Raw genomic sequence first — 19,032 nt, forward strand, 5'->3', positions numbered from 1 at the left:
ACCTCACGGTTTTCCTCTGGGTGCTCTACTTTCTGGCTATGTTCCAAAGACTTGTAGTCTTGGGTTTGTAAGTGTTCGTAAGTTGGTGTCAGAAGCATGGTGCTGCTGGATGATCAGCAGATCAGGGTGCCCAAAACCGACTGGACTCCCAGCACAATAAAGATGCTCATAAGGGGATGCTACCGATTGGCACACGTCCAGGCTGCAGGAGGACATGCAGAGGGATGCGCTGAAGCACAATGCAGCCAATACAAAGGCTCTGTGAGGATACACCATAGAATGGCCTCTTTCCATGACCAAACATGGAGAGGCTGAGATGGGTGGGGAAGCCCCTCGAACATTGACTCAGCCCAGGAGGTCACATAAGTGGCAATGGGGCAACGTACATGCTTTTCATTAAAGTTTACACAACTAAAAGTTCAAAAAGTTCAAAAGAAATTTACTATCAAAGTACATCAATAAAGAGGTGGCCTACAGGGAAGAAGCCATCTCTCTGACACAATGGTGTCAGGAAAACAACCGTTCCCTCAATGTCCGCAAAAACGAAGGAAGGAGCTGGTTGTGGATTACAGGAGGAATGGAGACGGGTTAAACCCCTATTGACATCAATGGATCTGGGGTTGAGAGGGTGAACAGCTTCAAGTTCCTCGGCATCCACATCACCAAGGACCTCACATGGTCTGTGCACAGAAGTTTGGTATGGGCCCCCAAAACCTAAGAACTTTCTACAGAGGCACAATAGAGAGCATCCTGACTGGCTGCATCACTGCCTGGTATGGGAAATGTACCTCCCTTCATCGCAGGACTCTGCAGAGAGTGGTGTGGACAGCCCAGCACATATGTAGTTGTGAACTTCCCATGATTCAGGATATTTACAAGGACAGGTGTATAAAAAGGGCCTGTAGGATCATTGGAGACCCAAGTCATCCCAACCACTATCTTTTCCAGCTGCTACCATCCGGGAAGTGGTACTGCAGCATAAAACCCAAGACCAACAGGCTCCGGGACAGCTTCTTCCACCAGGCCATCAGACTGATGAACTCACACTGAATTGAGTGTACTCTATATTACATTGACTGTTCTATTTGTTATAAATTATTATGAATTACTATGATTACACATTGGACATTTTAATGGAGATGTAACATAAAGATTTTTGCTCCTCATGTATGTGAAGGATGTAAGAAATAAAGTCAATTCAATTCAGTATCACCATATACAGCCCTGAGATTCATTTTCTTGTGGGCATTTATAGCAGATAAAAAGAAACACAATAGAGTCAATAAAGGACCGCCCACAGCAAGACAGACAAACACCAATGTGCAAAAGATATCTAACTGTGCAAATACAAAAAGAGAAAAATAAATAAATAAATAAATGTTGAGAAGATAAGATGAAATGTGCTTGCTAGTGAGTCCGAGGGTTGTGGGAACGGTTCAGCGATGGGGTGAGTGAAGTCATCCCCTGTTGTTCAAGAGCCTGATGGTTGACCGTTCACGAAGCTGTGGGAGTGGGTCCTGAGGCTCCTGTACCTCCTCCCTGAAGGCAGCAGTCTGGGTGATGGATGCCGCTTTCCTGTAACAGTGCTTGTGCAGATGTGCTCAATGATAGGGAGGGCTTTAGTTGTGATGGACTGCGCTTTCCCATGAATTTTAAGACTCTTTCTTCCTTTGTGTACGTTAGTGTAATGCTTTTTTGAAAGAAAAAGAAAGCATTGACTTTAAGCTGACTGTAAATGTCACTTGCCCAATTATTTCCTATTCTCTCCATTTTGCCCATTGACGACCGCCCCTCCAGCCCCTGATTCTGCTACATCAGGGGTAATTTACAGAGGCTGATTACCCTGCCAGATCAGCATGGCTCTGCAAATGGAAAATAACTGGAGCACCCGTGAGTCACAACCTCCACACGCAGGCATCACCGGAGGTTGGGACCGAACCACCGGGCAGCACCTCCTTGCTGTCCCTGGAACACCCACGAGGCAGATTCTGATTTATTTATTTATCACCAGTACACTGAAACACATGAAATGCGTCATTTCTGTCAGCAGCCAACACAATCTACGGATGTTCTGGGGGCAGCCCGTAAGCGTCACCACACAGTCCAGTGCCAACATAGCATACCCACAGTGTTCAGCAGAGCAGCAACAAGCAACAATAACAAAGGCAACAAAACCAAACAACAACTGCCACTCAAGCTCCTTCCCTCCCTCCCACTCACCACCATACCTCACACACACTCCCATGGACAGGCCACATCTCGTTCTCCAACCTACAATCCCTGGACCGGACCAGCAGACTCACCTATATCAGGCCTTCGACTTCCTGACACACCACTGGGCCTTCCAGATCGCAGGCATCAGGCCTTTGGCTCACAGACAGTGGACCTCTGACTCACAGACATTACTATTGGGCCTCCGACTCCCAGACATTAGGCCTCCAGCTCAGAAAAATCTGTCCCCTGACTTTCGGATACACTATCGTGCCTCTGATCCGCCAACTTGCTGTCTGCAGAAGGTCCTTCTTCAGCAGTCTGCACACTGTCACTCAGGCTCCGTCCCCAGAAGATAACATCTCCATTCCCAGAGCATTCACGACATACCGAGCTGCACAGACTGGCCTCGGCAGCAGACCCCTCGATGTTGCCTGTCCATCTCCAACCTCATACTTTGTTGCTAATATTGAAAGAAGCGTTGATGTGGGGACTGGATTTACCTGTTTAAACAGCACACTGCCTGCTCTGAAGATACCAGCATATTTACATGTTGACACACGAACAAAAACTCCTTGTCTTTGAATGCTCCAAACTGAGTGCAATACACCCCTTAATGCCCAGAAGACGATGACCAGGGGCTCAGAAAACAACACAGTGGAAGACTGTGGGCTGAAGCCCGCTGAAGTGGCCTCATTTCAGGGTCAGTAGCGGAAAGGCTGAGCAGCTGCTGGTACCTGGGTGTCAACGTCTCTGAAGACCTCTCCTGGGCTCTGCATACGATGCAACCACCAAGAAAGCATGCCAGCCTCTCTATTTTTTTTCAGAGTTTAAGTGGATTCCGCATAACTTTGAAGACTCTGATCAACTTTCACAAATCCACAGTGTTAAGTGCTCCGACTGGCTGCATCACGTCCTCAAGTGGGAACACCAATACACGGGAACTGAAGGGGCAGTAGGGAGTGGTGAGCTCAGGCTGCTCTCCCACCATCCAGGACATCTACAAGATGTTCATCATTTGGGAAATTTTGGCCATCTGGGCCATGTCCTCTCCTCATTCCTGCTATCAGACAGGAGGTACGAAAACCTGAAGACCCACACCTCAAGGTTCAAAGACAGCTTCTTCCCCACAGCCATTAAGTTCTTGAACCAATGTAAAAAAAATCCAAAAGTGCTTCAGACTTTTTTTCCTTTTCACTCTCATCTTACACTTGCAGGCTAAAGAAATTTGACATGTCGACTTTGCTCCTCTCTGATTTCTCAAGGTCCACCGCAGGAAGCATTCTGTGCAGCTGTGTCATGGCTTCGCATAGCAACTGCTCGGCCCACAAGAAGGAACTGCAGAGAGTCGTGGACACAGCTCGGTTTTATCACAAAAACCAACCTGCCCTCCATGGGCTCTGGCTGTACTTCTCTCTCCCTCAGTCAAGCAGCCAGCATAACGAAAGATCGGACCCACACATGAAATTCCCTCTTTTCCCCTCTCGGGCAGAAGACATAAAATCCTGAAAGCACATGCCACTGGGCTCAAGGACAGCTTTCTGTCCCACCGCTAGAAGATTATTGAACGACCCCCTGTAGACTCTTGGTCACAATCGATAACATCATGGCATTGAACTTGATTGTCTTTCTGCACTGCACTTTCTCTGTCACGGTAACCCTTTATTCTGCTTTTCCCTTGTATTACCTCAATGTACTGATGTGATGAAATGAGCTGTATGGAGAGCATTTAAAACAATGTTTTACATTGAACCATGGTACATGTGACAGCAATGAACCAATTTAATAATTTACCATAATTAGGTTTATTATCACTGACATATCCTGTGAAATATGTTTTCTGGCAACAACACAGTGCAATACACAAAAAAAACACGAACCTTCAGCCTGAGATGTCAACTGCATAAAAATTACGAGAGGTCATAACAATATAAACAAGCAGCGCAACAAGAGAGCAAATTAGTTTAAGAAATCTGATGGTGGAGAGGAAGAAGCTGTTCCTGAAATGTTGAGTGTGGGTCTCTAGGCTCCTGTACCTCCTCCCTGATGGTAGCAATGAGAAGAAGGGGGCGCTTAATGATGGCTGCCTCCTTCCTGAGGCACCAGATTTAAAAGTTTTTCTTTAATTTGCCACATGGAAAGTTTTGAGGCACTTTTGTCTGAGGTATGTACAGTATATATGTAACAATAGACTTAAACTACAACGTGAAGCAATATCATTGCCGTCACCAAGTTCCCCACACTAACTGTAATGGCAGTAGACAAATGCCCCAAGTTAGCAAAGTGGAGGATTATGTAGAAGGAAGAGCTCCAGCATCAAGGACATCTTCCAAAGGAGATGTCTCAATCATCATTAAGAACCCCCAAACCCAAGACATGTCCAGGCCAGGACTCAATATTTCACCAAAGACACTCACAAATCTCTACAGATGTACCACGGAGAGCATTCGAAGAAATTGCATCACCTTTCTGGTACAGAGAGGCCACTGCACAGGATTGGAAAAAGCTGCAGAACGTTGACAGCTCGGGCAGCTCCATCATGCACACTAGCCTCCCCGGCATCCAGGACACCTTCAACAGGCAACACTTCGAAAAGGTAGCATCATCATTCAGGATCCCCAGCACCCAGGACGTGCCTGAAGACACAGACTCAGTGCTTCAGTAACAGCTTCTTCCCCTTCGCCATCAGATTCCTGAATGGACAATGAACCCATGAACACTATTTTGCTTGTTTTTTGCACTAATTTAATTTAATTTTTAAAAATATATTTCTTATTGTAATTTATAGTTTTAAAATATTATTATGTGTTGCATTGCACTGCTGCGCAGAGCAACAAATTTCTAAATATATGACAATGATATTAAACCTGATTCTGAGTCTGATTGATCTGAGAGTAGATTAAAAGTTCGGCAAAATGTTGTGGCCAAAGGGCCTGTACTAAGCTGTAACGTTCTACGTTCGATATCCATGTTCCATGTTCTATGTTCTATATTCTATGTTCATGTTTTAATTAGTGATCAGAATCTCAGCTGTGTGTGTTGCTTAAGTGCCACGGTCAATGAGTGACTCACTACCTAAGTATTTCCACCCTCCATGGACCTCATGTCCACAGATTATTGTAGCACTCTCCCCTTGTCTGAGTGAGTATAGCTCCAACAACCCTCAACCAAGCCATTCAGCTCAAAAGTCAAAGCCAAGTTTACTGTCCCAGGATCAGCAAGTTCAGAAGTCATAGCGTCTGGAGGTCAGAGGTCTGCAAGTTGGTGAGTCCAGAGGGGAATGCAGGCAGCCTGTACTCGGGTTGGAGTTCTGAGTCTGTGTGTGTGTGTGTGTGTGTGTGTGTGTGTGTGTGTGAAACAGCTTGTTGTTGTTGTTGTTGTTGTTGCTAATGTTAAGACCATAACACCATAGGAAAAGAATTTGGCCATTTGGTTCTTCGAGTCTAATCTGCCATTCCATCATGGCTGATTTATTAGCTCTCTCAACTCCAATCTCCTGCCTTCTCCCCATAACCTTTGACACCCTGCCTAATCAAGAACCTTTAAATATACCACTGACATGGCTTCCCTGACAACAAATCCCACAGATTTACTACCTTCTGGCTAAAGAAATTTCTCTTCATCTCTGTTCTAAAGGGACATTCTTCTATTCTGAGACTGTGCCCTCTGATCCTCGACTCACCTACTACAGGAATCATCCTCTCCATGTCCACTCTATCTAGACCTTACAATATTCTGTAGGTTTCAATGAGATTCCCCTTCGTTCATCTAAACTCCAGCAAGTACAGGCCCAGGGCCGCCATCAAAAGCTCCTCCGATATTAACTTTCTCATTCCTGGGTTCATCCTCGTAAACCTCCTCAGTACCCTCTCTGACAGAGAGGCAACATGGAATGTAGTTAGAGTCCATGGAGGGGAGGCTGATTTCCATGTCGAACTATACCTGTATCAGCTCTCCCCTCATTCTACTCGTGTGTATCCTGAGGGTCCCATCCCGGAGCTGTGTCTGTGATTCTGTGACTCAGTGCTGCCATTGTAGGTGCAGCGCTCACACTAGGAATGACTTAATCAGGTCGTGGAAACGAGTAATTGCATTAATCACTTTGGAACAGAAAAACTCCTGGAAAACAGGAAGTGGGAAAGCGTTGAGACAACCAACTAATGGGGATTCCCAGAGTGTCAGCTTATTTGTACAGTTAGAGCACAGACTGTTGGTAAGGACTGTTGCAATGCAGCCCAACTCAAGATGTCTTTCTTGTAGTAACTTATCAATAAGATTGAAGAAATACAGAGAAAAATTACCATCAGGTAAGAGGTACAGAAGCCTGAAGGCACACACTCAGTGATTCAGGAACAGCTTCTTCCCCTCTGCCATCCGATTCCTAAATGGACATTCAACCCTTGGACATTGCATCACATCTTTTAACATACAGTATTTCTGTTATTTGCACGTTTTAATCTATTCAATATACATATACTGTAACTGATTTACTTCTTTATTTAATATTATTTTTTTCTCTGCTATATTACATATTGCATTGAACTGCTGCTGCTACGTTAACAAATTTCATGTCACATGCCGGTGATTATAAACCTGATTCTGAGTTTGAAGTTTACAAGGAAGTTGCTGGGCTTTTGGTGCTAGAACTGCACTTCTTTAGTCACAGTGAAGTTGCATAAGACTACCTGGTGAGGCCAGATCTGCAGTATTGTGTGCAATTCTCGGAAATTAATAAGATTGAAAGAGCACACAGAAAATGTACAAGGATGTTGCAAGGACATGAGGATCTGAGTTAAAGGGAAAGGTTAAATTGACTAGGATTGTATTCGAAGCGTAGTAGAATGAGGGGCGATTTGATAGAGGTATACAAAATTATGAGGAGTATTTTTTTTCACTAAGGTTGGGTGAGATTAGAACTAAAGGTCATGAGTTAAGGGTGAAAGGTGAAATATTTAAGGGGAACTTGAGGGGAAAATTCTTCACTCAGAGGGTGGTGAGAGAGCAGAACCATAAAACCGTAAGAAACAGGAGAAGAAGTCAGCCCATCAAGTCTGCTCGACCACTCTATCATGGTTGATTTATTATCCCATTCAACTCCATTCTCCTGCCTTCTCCCTGTAAATTTTAATTAAGAACTAAGCACAAGATTTTATAAACATCATGAAAAAAAGCAAAATTGCTATCATTAATTGGAGTTAAAGGATATGAAATGTTGGGGATTCTGGGAATTCTCTACAAAGTAAGCTTCATTAAGAGCTAAACCCTTCTGGTTGTTGGATGTTCAGTATGAACAGGAACAGCAATAGATAAGAAACAATGAAAACAGTAGAAAATACTTGTGCTGAACCAAAGGAAGAGTACGGCATGGAATAAAAACAGAAAATCTGGTAAAACTTAGCAGACCAGACAGCAAATGTGGAAAGGGGAAAAGATCAGAATCAGATATATTACCACTGATATACGTGAGATGAAATTAGTTTATAGCAATACAGTACAGACATAAAATTATGATAAAGTACAATAATAAATGAATAGTCCACATTCATATCGATGATATTCATTCGGAGCAACAAATAATTAATTTTCTACAGATGTAATTTTAGTCTAAGTGTTGGAGAAAAATCTGTAAGTATTATCATGAATGTCAACAACTTGGATAAAGACAATCCATTTTGGATACAAGAAAGATAATTCCAATATTTTCTTCATGGTGTACCCATATTGTAGTTTAGAAGTTTCTGGCCTTAACTTGTTTTTAATTCGACTCAGAACAATTCACAACAAAATCTTTATTATGTGACATATCAGACTGATTGTTCTATAATTTTCACAATCAATAGTTCCAGGAATTTTTGGCAGAGTTATAAATACTGATCTCAAGAGATCGTCAGGCAATACACCTAGACTCATATGTGTCATTAAACAGTTCAAAAAGAATATCTATGCCCAGATCTTCTAGGACTTATATCATTTCCACTGAAATTTCATCAGGTCCAGTGGCTTTACCATGTTTCAGTTTGCTTTAGTTATTTCTTCTTTGGGAATAGGTGGGCCAGAATTAGGGTGTTTAATATCTGGGGGTTCTCCTCTATTATCTTCAAACAACTGCTCTGTATACTGAATCCACCTCTCACATACTTTATCTGGATTTGTTATTATGGATCTGTCTGCTGATCTTATGCATCCCATAGTGGAGGTTTTCTTAATTCCAGTAATTTCCTTAATTTTCTTGTGCATTTCTTTGCTGTTGTTAATATGGCCTTCTACTTCATTGCATTTTTGATTCAGCCATTCTTCCTTTGCAATATTGCACAGTTGTCTGGTCTGTCTGTCCAGCTCTCTATATTGCTCTTCATTATTCTTCACTAACCTTCTTTGTTCCATCAGATCTAGAATTTCTTGGGTTATCCACCCCTTGTTGGTGTGTTGGATTTCTTGTACTGGGATTATCTCCTCTGCTGATTGTTGTATAATTTTTATTACCTTTAATTATCTTGGTAGCTTTCTATCACAAGATGCTGGAAGTAAAGTAGAAGTAAAAAGAAGAATTGCCATTGCCAAAACCAACTTCCAAAAAATAAAACCCATTTTTACCAACAGATACATTTCTATGACAACAAGGCTTAGGCTACTAAAATGTTATATCTCGTCAATCTCGTTATGCTTCCGAAACGTGGACTATAACACCAGAACAGCAAAGAAACTTAGAAGCAACAGAAATGTGGTTTCTTAGAAGAATGCTGAAAATATCATATAGAGATAGGGTAACAAATGAGACAGTACTCCAACGTTCCCATACAAAAAGACCTTTAATGAGAACATTAAATGAGAGGAAACTTAAATTCCTGGGCCATGTCATCAGAAAGGGAGAAATAGAATGCCTTACATTACAAGGCCGTATGCCTGGGAAATGCAGAAGAGGAACGCAAAGAAGAAAATGTATGGACACTGTGAAAGAACTAACAGATCTAAGTGTGAGAGATATCATTGACGCTGCGAGGGATCGTTCGATGTGGAAAGCCATGATCGCCCAAGCATGTAACACGCAAGGCACATGAACAGGAAGAAGAAGAAGTGCAAGAACAGGAAATGTAGAAGGACTTGAGTAGACAGCTGGCAAATGGATGAAAAAGATAGCCAAAAAATGATTCAGGGAAAATTGGCTGGATTGGAAAGAGTGTGAGCAACACGCACAAAACGTCAGTGTCTATAGAAAGTAAAAAAGAGTCAAAGTTTTGAGCCGAGACCTTTCATCAGGACTGAAAGGGAAGGGGGGGCGGGATGAAGCCAGAGTAAGAAGGTGGGAGAGGGGAAGGAGTACAAGCTTAGAAGTGATGGGTGAATCCAGGTGGGGGGTGGGGGGTGAAGCGAGAAGCTGGGAGGTGACAGGTGGAAAAGGTAAGCAAGTCTGGTTGTTTGATGCAGTAATCTTTATTTGTGGATTCCCCACAAGCAACAAAACCAATAAAAATCTTTCAGGGGAAAAAGGAGAGAAAATGAAAAGAAAAACAGAAAATGCTGATAATGCCAGTCAAACTGCATCTCTGGAGAGAGAAGAAAAGGTAATATTCTGGACTGATGACTTTTCTCAGATCTCAAGGGTGATAGGCCTACATCAGGGATTCAATTGGATGGGGAATTCCAAAATAGAAAAAGGACCCACTGTCTGTGATGAAGACTCCTGGCCAAAGAGATGACCAAAAAAAAGTTAAGGTTCATCATGTGAGATTCACAATTCTTTAGGGTTGTAGGGGATGTAGTTTAGGCCACTGCTAAAGACATATCAATATGTGAGAGTGTTGGTAGCAACATATCTCCATCCAATGACACCATCCAATCATTTAGCAATTACCTTGTGCAAAACAGTAAAGGTAACAGAAGCCAGTGGAGGTTAACAAGGACATTGAACTAAAGCAGAATTCCTGGAGAAAAGAACTCTCCATAAAGGTATTCCAAGAAAACAAGTAGTAGTAATGCAAAAGCAAAATATTAGAAGGAAATGGAAAATAAAAACAGAAAATCCTAAACATATGCAGCAGGTCAGATAGCATTTGTGAAGAAAATGTTTCAGAAAGAAGAGAAATACTTTAGATCACTCTCAAAAGACTAACAATAACAAAAACATCCAAAGTTAGAAATATCAAATAGAAATTGACTGTTTAGAATTAAGAGAGAGTGGAGTGCAAATTTTCTATCCAAGTTCACTTCCATGCAAAGAGCTGAACATCAAATCAATGAGATGTATCTTTAGGTGTTTAATGTCCGTTTATGTCATGGCTTCCAGGTAGCAGCCAAGGTCAGTGTCAGTTTTTCAAAAAAGGTCTGAATCAAAATGCACATTTACAAAATACAATGTGAAGAATGCAAAATTCTCATTTCCAATGTCACTTTTCCATTCAGTTTGAGAAAATTAAAATCACAGACATAAATTATAATCTGCATCCAAAAGATTCATTCTGCTTCTTTTCCAATAAATGATTCCAGGCCTTTTAAGTGCTTACAATATTCAGCGACCAATACTCCTGATGTAGCCTCCCCTACATTGGTGAGACCCGTTGTGAATTGGAGGACTGCTTTGTCAAGCACCTCTGCTCCATCCACCAAAAGCAGAACTCACCGGTGGCCAAACATTCCCATTCCCATACCCATTCCAATATGTCAGTCCATGGCCTCCCCTTGTGCCATGGAGCCATCCTCAGGGTGGAGGAGCAGCATCTTATATTCTGACTGGGTAGCCCATATGATTACATGAATGTCGATTTCTCATTCCTGTAAAAAAAAATACCCTTCCCTATTCTGTTCCCTTCTCTTCTTCTATTCTGCGTTCTGCCTTGGTACTTCTTCTCATGTGCCTATCACCTCCCCTTTGTGCCCCTCCTCCTTCCCTTTCTCTTATGGTCCACATTCCTCTCCTACCAGATCCTCTCAAGCCCTTTACCTTTCCCACCTACCTGGCCTGTTTCTATGCACAGATGGCAAATAAAGCTGATCTTTAATCTCTATAATCAGAGTGAACTCTCACTCATGTTCAAAAACAACAATATTGAAAGAAGCAGAGTACGATATATATTCAATCTGCGGCCTGGACTGAAAATGGTACACTCGGAGTAGAAATCGTGATCAAAAGAATAAGAGTTGACTTTCTACTTTTCCTGTGCCTTTCTGGGTTACTGTAATTCTTTTCAGTCTCAAAACCTTTTTTATATGAATTTTCACTTTCTCTTGGTTTCTCTTAATTTCTTTCTCGTTGCTTAGTTGGCACCGTGACATTCTTGGTCTCTGCTGCCTGAGTCAAACCCTGCTCACCCACATACTGCACTAGAGTATCTCCTATCGGGTGGTGCACAGGGAACGCAGGGAACACTGGCTTTGAACTGTTGCTCCCTTGCTACTTGATGGCCTGGTTGATCAGGGTGTATGGCAATGGTATGAGGAAACATAGTGCAGTGTTCCAGCAGCAACACATCTCCACCCCACTTATCCCAGAAACAAATCAGAATCAGATTTATTACCAATGAGTTAGCTGGCATTAAATTTGGTGTTTTGTAGCAGCAACACAGTGCAGGGACATAACATTACCATAAATTTAAATAATTAAGTAATGCGTTACATAACTCATTTACTGTATGTGTGTGTGTGTGTGTGTTCTAGGCCCCTTATCTTAACAAGAATGAGCTGACACCGGAGAGGGTTCAAAGGTTTACAAAAATGATAAATGATTCCGCGATTCAAAGACTTGTCATAGGAGGAGCATTTGATGACTCTGGGTCTCTACTCACTGGAATTCAGAAGAGTGAAGGGTGCCTTCATTGAAACCAATCGGATGGTGAAAGGTCTTGATAGAGTGGATGTGGAGAGGATGTTTCCTGTGGTGGGAGAGTCTAAGACCAGAGAACACAGCCTCAGAATAGAGCGGTGCCCTTTTAGGACGGAGGCGAGGAGGAATTTCTTTAGCCAGAGATTGGTGAATCTGTGGAATTTGTTGCCACAGGCAGCTGTGGAGGCCAAGTCATTGGGCATATTTAAGGTAGAGATTGATTGGTCAGGGCATGAAGTGATACGGGGAGGAGGCAGGAGATTGAGGCTGAGAGGGAAAATGGATCAGCCATCATGAAATGGCAGAGCAGACTCATAGAGGTGTAGAAGCATAAAAAATAGGTGCAGGAGTAGGCCATTCGGCCCTTCGAGGCTGCACCGCCATTCAGTACAATCATGGCTGATCATCCAACTCAGAACCCTGTACCTGCCTTCTCTCCATACCCCCTGATCCCTTTAGCCACAAGGGCCATATCTAATTCCCTCTTAAATATAGCCAATGAACTGGCCTCAACTGTTTCCTGTGGCAGAGAATTCCACAGATTCACCACTCTCTGTGTGAAGAAGTTTTTCCTCATCTCGGTCCTAAAAGGCTTCCCCTTTATCCTCAAACTGTGACCCCTCATTCTGGACTTCCTCAACATCGGGAACAATCTTCCTGCATCTAGCCTGTCCAATCCCTTTAGAATTTTATACGTTGCAATAAGATCTCCCCTCAATCTTCTAAATTCCAGAAAGTATAAGCCTAGCCGATCCAGTCTTTCATCATATGAAAGTCCTGCCATCCCAGGACTCAATCTGGTGAACCTTCTTTGTACTCCCTCTATGGCAAGAATGTCTTTCCTCAGATATGGGGACCAAAACTGCATATAATACTCTAAGTGTGGTCTCACCAAGGCCTTGTACAACTGCAGTAGTACCAACTTTCAAATCCCTTACTCACTCTTCCTTCCGTTAGTCCTGACGAAGGGTCTCGGCCTGAAACGTCGACTGCACATCTTCCTACAGATGCTGCTTGGCCTGCTGCGTTCACCAGCAACTTTTATGTGTGTTGCTTGAATTTCCAGCATCTGCAGTATTCCTGTTGTTTGCAGTAGTACCTCCCTGCTCCTGTACTCGAATCCTCTTGCTATGAATGCCAGCATACCATTCGCCTTTTTCACCGCCTGCTGTACCTGCATGCCCACTTTCAATGACTGGTGTACAATGACACCCAGGTCTCGTTGCATCTCCCCTTTTCCTAATCGGCCTCCATTCAGATAATAATGTGTTTTCCTGTTCTTGCCACCAAAGTGGATAACCTCACATTTATCCACAATAAATTGCATCTGCCATGAATTTGCCCACTCACCTTAACCTATCCAAGTCACCCTGCATCCTCTTAGCATCCTCCTCACAGCTAAAACTGCCGCTCAGCTTCATGTCATCCGCAAATTTGGAGATGCTGCATTCAATTCCCTCATCTAAGTCATTAATATATATTGTAAACAACTGGGGTCCCAGCACTGAGCCTTGCGGTACCCCACTAGTCACCGCCTGCCATTCTGAAAAGGTCCCATTTATTCCCACTCTTTGCTTCCTGTCTGCCAACCAATTCCCTATCCACATCAATACCTTACCCCCAATACCGTGTGCTTCAATGGCACAAATGGCCTAATTCTGCTCCTACATCTTATGGTCTTGTGGTCGTTCAAGTGGCACTGAACAGGCTAATACTACTTTAAAATTATATTCCATTATAAACTAAATCAGTTTACATACAAGCATGGGAAGCTTAAATAGAAAAAAAATGGTTGTGATCGTAAAAGAACAATTATTTTTATTGCATCTCCCATACCTATGTGGATAGGAATTCAGCGAGCTTTGTTGGGCTGACTATCCTGTTCTTGTCAAAAGCTTTCTCAAATGTTCTAATGTTCTAACATATAAAAAAAACACGTCTTCATTTATACCAGGACTCCTCAATATAAAGGCCAGGTGTTCTCACTGATACCTGGATCTTAGCTGCTTTTCAACATAGGAACATAAGAAATGGAGGCAGGAGTTAGCCATCTGTACCAACTCTTTACAGACAGCAGTGGGAATTGAAAACTGATTAGTAATCGCTGGTACTGTGAAGCATTACAATAACTGCTACACTACCATGCTGCCATTTTAAGATGCATCAGCGTGTGATATTCATAGTGAATGGGAGGGACTTCTGGAGTGTTCTAATGTTGTAAAACAGAAGGACAAAGGAGTTGTAGTACATGGTTCACTTCAGATGGCATCACAGGTAGGCAGGGTGGTGAAGAAGGCTATTGGCTACTCCTGAAGAAGGGGTCTCAGCCTGAAATGTCGACTGTTTACTCTTATCCATAGGGGCTGCCTGGCCTTCTGAGTTCCTCCAGCATTTTGTATGTGCTGCAAGGTGTTTGGCCTGGTAGTCTTCATCAAACAGGGCATTAAGTATAGAGAGACTTCAGAATGCTATGTTACAGTTGAATAAAACATTGTTGAAGCCACATTTGGAGTTATGTGTTCATTTTTTGGCTGCCCGAATATAAGAAATATACTACAAAGCTGGTAAACATGCGGAGGAGGTTTTGTAGGATCCTAACAAGCCACATCGCTGTTCGGTATGGAGACAACACTTCGAACAGGAAGGCTCTACAATGGGTATTCAAAACTGCCCAGCGCATCCCTGGCACCAGCCTGTCCACTATCAAGGGCATAGATATCGAAAGGTGCAGGTAGAGGACCAGGATCCCACCACCCTGCTCGCGGATTGCTTGTCACCCTCCCATCAGGGGGGAAGCTACGTGGCATCCACGCCAGGACCACCAGACTCAAAAACAGTGACTTTCCCCAGGCAGTAAGACTGACCACCCCTCCTCGTCCCATTCCTCCCACCACTACTTTATCACTTACTGTCAATCACTTTGGGTACAGACACTCCTGAGCTGCTGTCACTTTATGGACATCTATGTACCTAAGCTGTCTTATGTATTTATATTTATTGTGTTTTTAAAATTACTATTCTGTTCTTTATCCTATTGTGTTTCTTTTTTTGCGCTGCATGGGAGCCGGAATAACAATTATTTTGTTCTCCTTTACACTCTGTGCTGGAAATGACATTAAACAATCTTGAACCTTGCAGGGACATGGGGGAGTGAATGATGAAGAAACAGATTGAGAGGTTGAGACTGTTTTCAATGCAGAGCAGGGGAACGAGGGGTAATCTTCAAGAGTTTTCAAGGGGCAGGTATAGAGAGCTTGACATTTCTGCAGGGTTGGTGGATTCACAACTTGGGGACATAGATTTAAGAGAGGTAACTTTTTCCCCCAGAGTATGGCCAGTATGTGGTATGAGCTGCCAGAGGAAGTGGTTGAGACAGGTACAGTACATTAATATTTAAAAGCCACTTGGACAGCTCCATGGATAGGAAAGGTTTAGAGGGCTATGAGCCAAGGTTGGCAAATTGTGATTGGGTGTACTTGGGCACCCTGGGCTCTTAGGGTTGACAGACCATAAGACATAGGAACATAATTCAGCTGTTCATCCCATCAAGTCCGTTCTGTCATTCCATCATGACTGATTTATTATCCTCCCTTACACCATTCTATTACCTTGTCCTTGTAACCTTTAACACCATTACTAATCAAGAATCTATCAATCTCTGCTTAAATATACCCAATGACTTGGCCTGCACAGCCAGAAGTGGCAATGAATTCCAAAGATTCGCCATGCTCTGGCTAAAGAAATCCCTCTTCTTCCCTGGTCTAAAGGGATATACCTCTGAGGCTGTGCCCTCTGGTCCTAGAATCCCCCACCACAGGAAGCATCCTCACCACATCCACTGTCGAGGCCTTTCAACATTCAACAGGTTTCAATGAGATTCCCCAGCCCCCATTCTTCAGAATTCCACCAAGTACAGGCCCAGAGCAATCAAACAGTCCGCAAACATTAACCCTTTCATTCCCAGAATCATTCCTGTGAACTTTCTCTGGACCCTCTCCAACGTCAGCACGTTCTTTCACAGATAAGGGGCCCAAAGCAGCTCACAGTACCTCAGGATGGGCCCGTTATGTTGTTGTATCTCTAAAGTAAGATGGGACTAGCTGAGGTGGAAACCTCGGTCGAAATTGACCAATTGTGTCAAAGAGTCAGTTACCACTGTATGGCTTGTGTCTCAAAAAGCAGTTATTAAAAGTGAAGAGAGGGAGGAAATTAACTCATAAAAATGACTGCATGTACTTAGGTTGAACATTTGAATTTATTAATATTTTGGAAACTTCTTAGCATTTATGTTTGATAGGCCCGTGGAACTTCCCTGCCCACTGCCCTCCAACCACAGAGGACAGGAAGCAGAGACAGAGTTCTAATTAATATACAGTGAGGTTACAACTGTTCTTCCACCCCACTGACACTCCCTTCATTAACCACACATTGCTCAATTACCTTAGTAGGTCCATGCTTCTGACTTGATCATCTTCAGTGAATAAGCCTCAGAGCCTTCTTGAGTGGAGAACTACGTCGACTCACTGCCCAGCTGTGTGAAGTAAACTCTTCTCGACTCAGCCTGGAAGGTGTGAGCATTCTCAAGTTCCTGGGTGTCAGCGTCTCTGAGGATCTATCCTGGGCCCGACATGACGATGTAGTTACAAAGAAGGCACGATAGCGGCTATATTTCATCTGGAGTTTGAGGACACTTGGTATGTCACCGAAAACTGTAACGAGAACCAATTTCCCTCGGGATCAATAAGGTATGACTATGACTATGACTAGACTCGCAAATCTTTACAGAAGTACTGTGGAGTGCATACTAAATGGAGGGGCCACTGCACAGGATTGGAAAAAACTGCATAAAATTGTCATCTCAGTCAGCTCCATTATGGGCAAAGCCTCCCGAGTAGCAAGGACAGACGCTGTCTCAAAAAGGTGCATCCATCATTAATTCACCGAGGACATGCCCCCTTCTCATTGCTAGCATCAAAGGAAGCTAGAGGAGCTTGACAACACACACTCAACATTTCAGGAACGGCTTCTTCCCTTCCGCCATCCAATTTCCGAACAAATATTGAACCCATGAACACTACCTCACTATATTCTGTTCTCTTTCTTTGCACTGCCTATTTAATTTACAGTAATTGTTATATATACTCTTTCTTGTAATTTATAGCTTTATATTATGTATTGCAATGTACTGCTGTCGCATAGCAACAGATTCAGAATCAGAATCAGGTTTACTATCACCGTGACGTGAAATTTGTTAACTGACCAGCAGCATTTCAATACAGTACATAATCTAGCAGAGGGAGAGAAGAAAAAATAAAGTAAAATAAAACATAATAATAAATAAACTAGTATATCAATTACGTATATTGAATAGATTCATAAAAAATGGGCAAAAACAGAAATACTGTATATTAAAGCAAGTGAGATAGTGCAGAATCAAATATCACTGTGATGATTGTACATTCTAGTATCAATTGTTTGGCGACAATAAAGTATAAAGTAGCGTTCAAAGCTCCAAAGTCCATTCAAGAATCGGATGGCAGAGAGGAAGAAGCTGTTCCTGAATTGCTGAGTGTGTGCCTTCAGGCTTCTGTATCTCCGACTTGATGGTAACAGTGAGAAAAGGGCATGCCCTGGGTGCTGGAGGTCTTTAATAATGGACGCTGCCTTTCTGAGACACCACCAGTGTCGCAGCATATGCCAGTGATAATAAAACTGATTCCGATCCCTAACTCTAGACACCCAGCCAGGGGAAACCCCATCGCTCTGCTCACCCTGTCGAGAGTTGTGGGGTGATCACAGGTCCTCAGTAGTCCTGAGCTGTGCAGAAGCCCAGGCTGGGGTCAGACTTCCTTCCCTGGCAGATGGTGGCAAGTTGGAGTCTAAATGGGGGGTAGAGAGGTGGAGAGGTTTAAGGAGGGGCTCCCAGAGCTCAGGACCTGGCAAATGAAGACAAGCCTGACAACAGAAGAGTGACTAAATCCTGGTGGAGAGGTGGATTAAAGTCTGAAACTGGAGGAACATGCCGAAAAGGTAATGGAAAAGTCCGGAATCTTTTCAACTCTGACGTGAGGGATCGGGAAATAACTTTTCCTATGGTTTTCCATTCCACTGAGCAGTTGCCATGGAGTCATGGTAGGCCACGGGGGCTTGGCCTTTCCTTCGAGTCCCAGATCAGGCTGGTAGCTGTGTGGTGCTGGTTAATGTTTCACCCACTCCTTGTTGGCCGGTTGTTGTTCTCCAGGGCTGTTTGAGAGGGAGGGGAGCTGCTGGAAATTCCGTGGCTGATGTGAGATTGTGAAATTCTGTTCCCCACTGGCCTCTTCAGGAATCTTTGTTCCCTCTGCCCTGCCCTCCCTCTGTAACCTCCTCTGGCCCCACCACGTCCCTCTATCACCAGCCCCTTCTGATCCCATTGTCATCAGATTCTCCCTCGTTATGATCTTGTATTTTATTGTTTACCTGCACAACAGTAGTTTTTTACATGACTATGCTTTAGAAGGCATTGGTATTGCCACACTTGGAATATTGTGGGAAGTTTTGGGTTCCTTATCAGAGAAAGGTTGTGTTGTGTGCTGGATTTGGAGAAAGGAGGTGGGGGTGGGGGTTTATGAGAATGATTTCAGGAAAGAAAGGGTTAACATATGAGGAGCTCTTGATGGCTTTGGGTCTTTACTTGCTGGAGTTCAGAAGAACGAGGGGGGAATCTCATTGAAACCTATCAACTGTTGAAAGGCCTGGGTAGAGTGGATGTAGAGAGGATGTTTCCTGCAGTGGGGTAGTCCAGGGCCAAAAGGCACAGCCTCAGAAAACAAGCACTTCCCCACAGAGCAGAGATGTGGTGGTATTTCTGAAGCCAGAGGGAGGTGATTCTGTGGAGTTTGTTGCCACAGACGGCTGTGAGGGCCAGGTCGTCGAGTATATGTAAAGCCAAGGTTGATAGATTCTGGATTAGTCAGGGTGTCAATGGTTATGGGGAGAAAGTAGGACAATAGGATTGTGATGGA

At 43.3% G+C, this 19,032-nt stretch overlaps 1 protein-coding gene across 2 annotated transcripts in view; it reads right to left on the reverse strand.

The window, feature by feature from the left end:
• Positions 1-18,024, reverse strand: part of LOC140198263 (lymphotoxin-alpha-like) — a 62,508-nt gene extending 44,484 nt beyond the window's left edge. Inside the window, exons 1-3 of one of the 2 annotated variants that reach the window (XR_011886154.1) lie at positions 17,800-18,024; positions 16,469-16,737; positions 6,327-8,729 (exon numbers count right to left, since the gene is read on the reverse strand). The gene's annotated coding sequence lies outside the window, so the exon portion shown is untranslated. Of the gene's footprint in view, positions 1-6,326; positions 8,730-16,468; positions 16,738-17,799 lie in introns of those variants that run through there. The other variant, XR_011886153.1, reaches the window with a different exon arrangement.
• Between the last annotated feature and the right edge of the window lie 1,008 nt (positions 18,025-19,032).

Source organism: Mobula birostris, chromosome 5 (genome assembly GCF_030028105.1).
Source record: "Mobula birostris isolate sMobBir1 chromosome 5, sMobBir1.hap1, whole genome shotgun sequence".
Lineage (NCBI taxonomy): Eukaryota > Metazoa > Chordata > Chondrichthyes > Myliobatiformes > Myliobatidae > Mobula > Mobula birostris.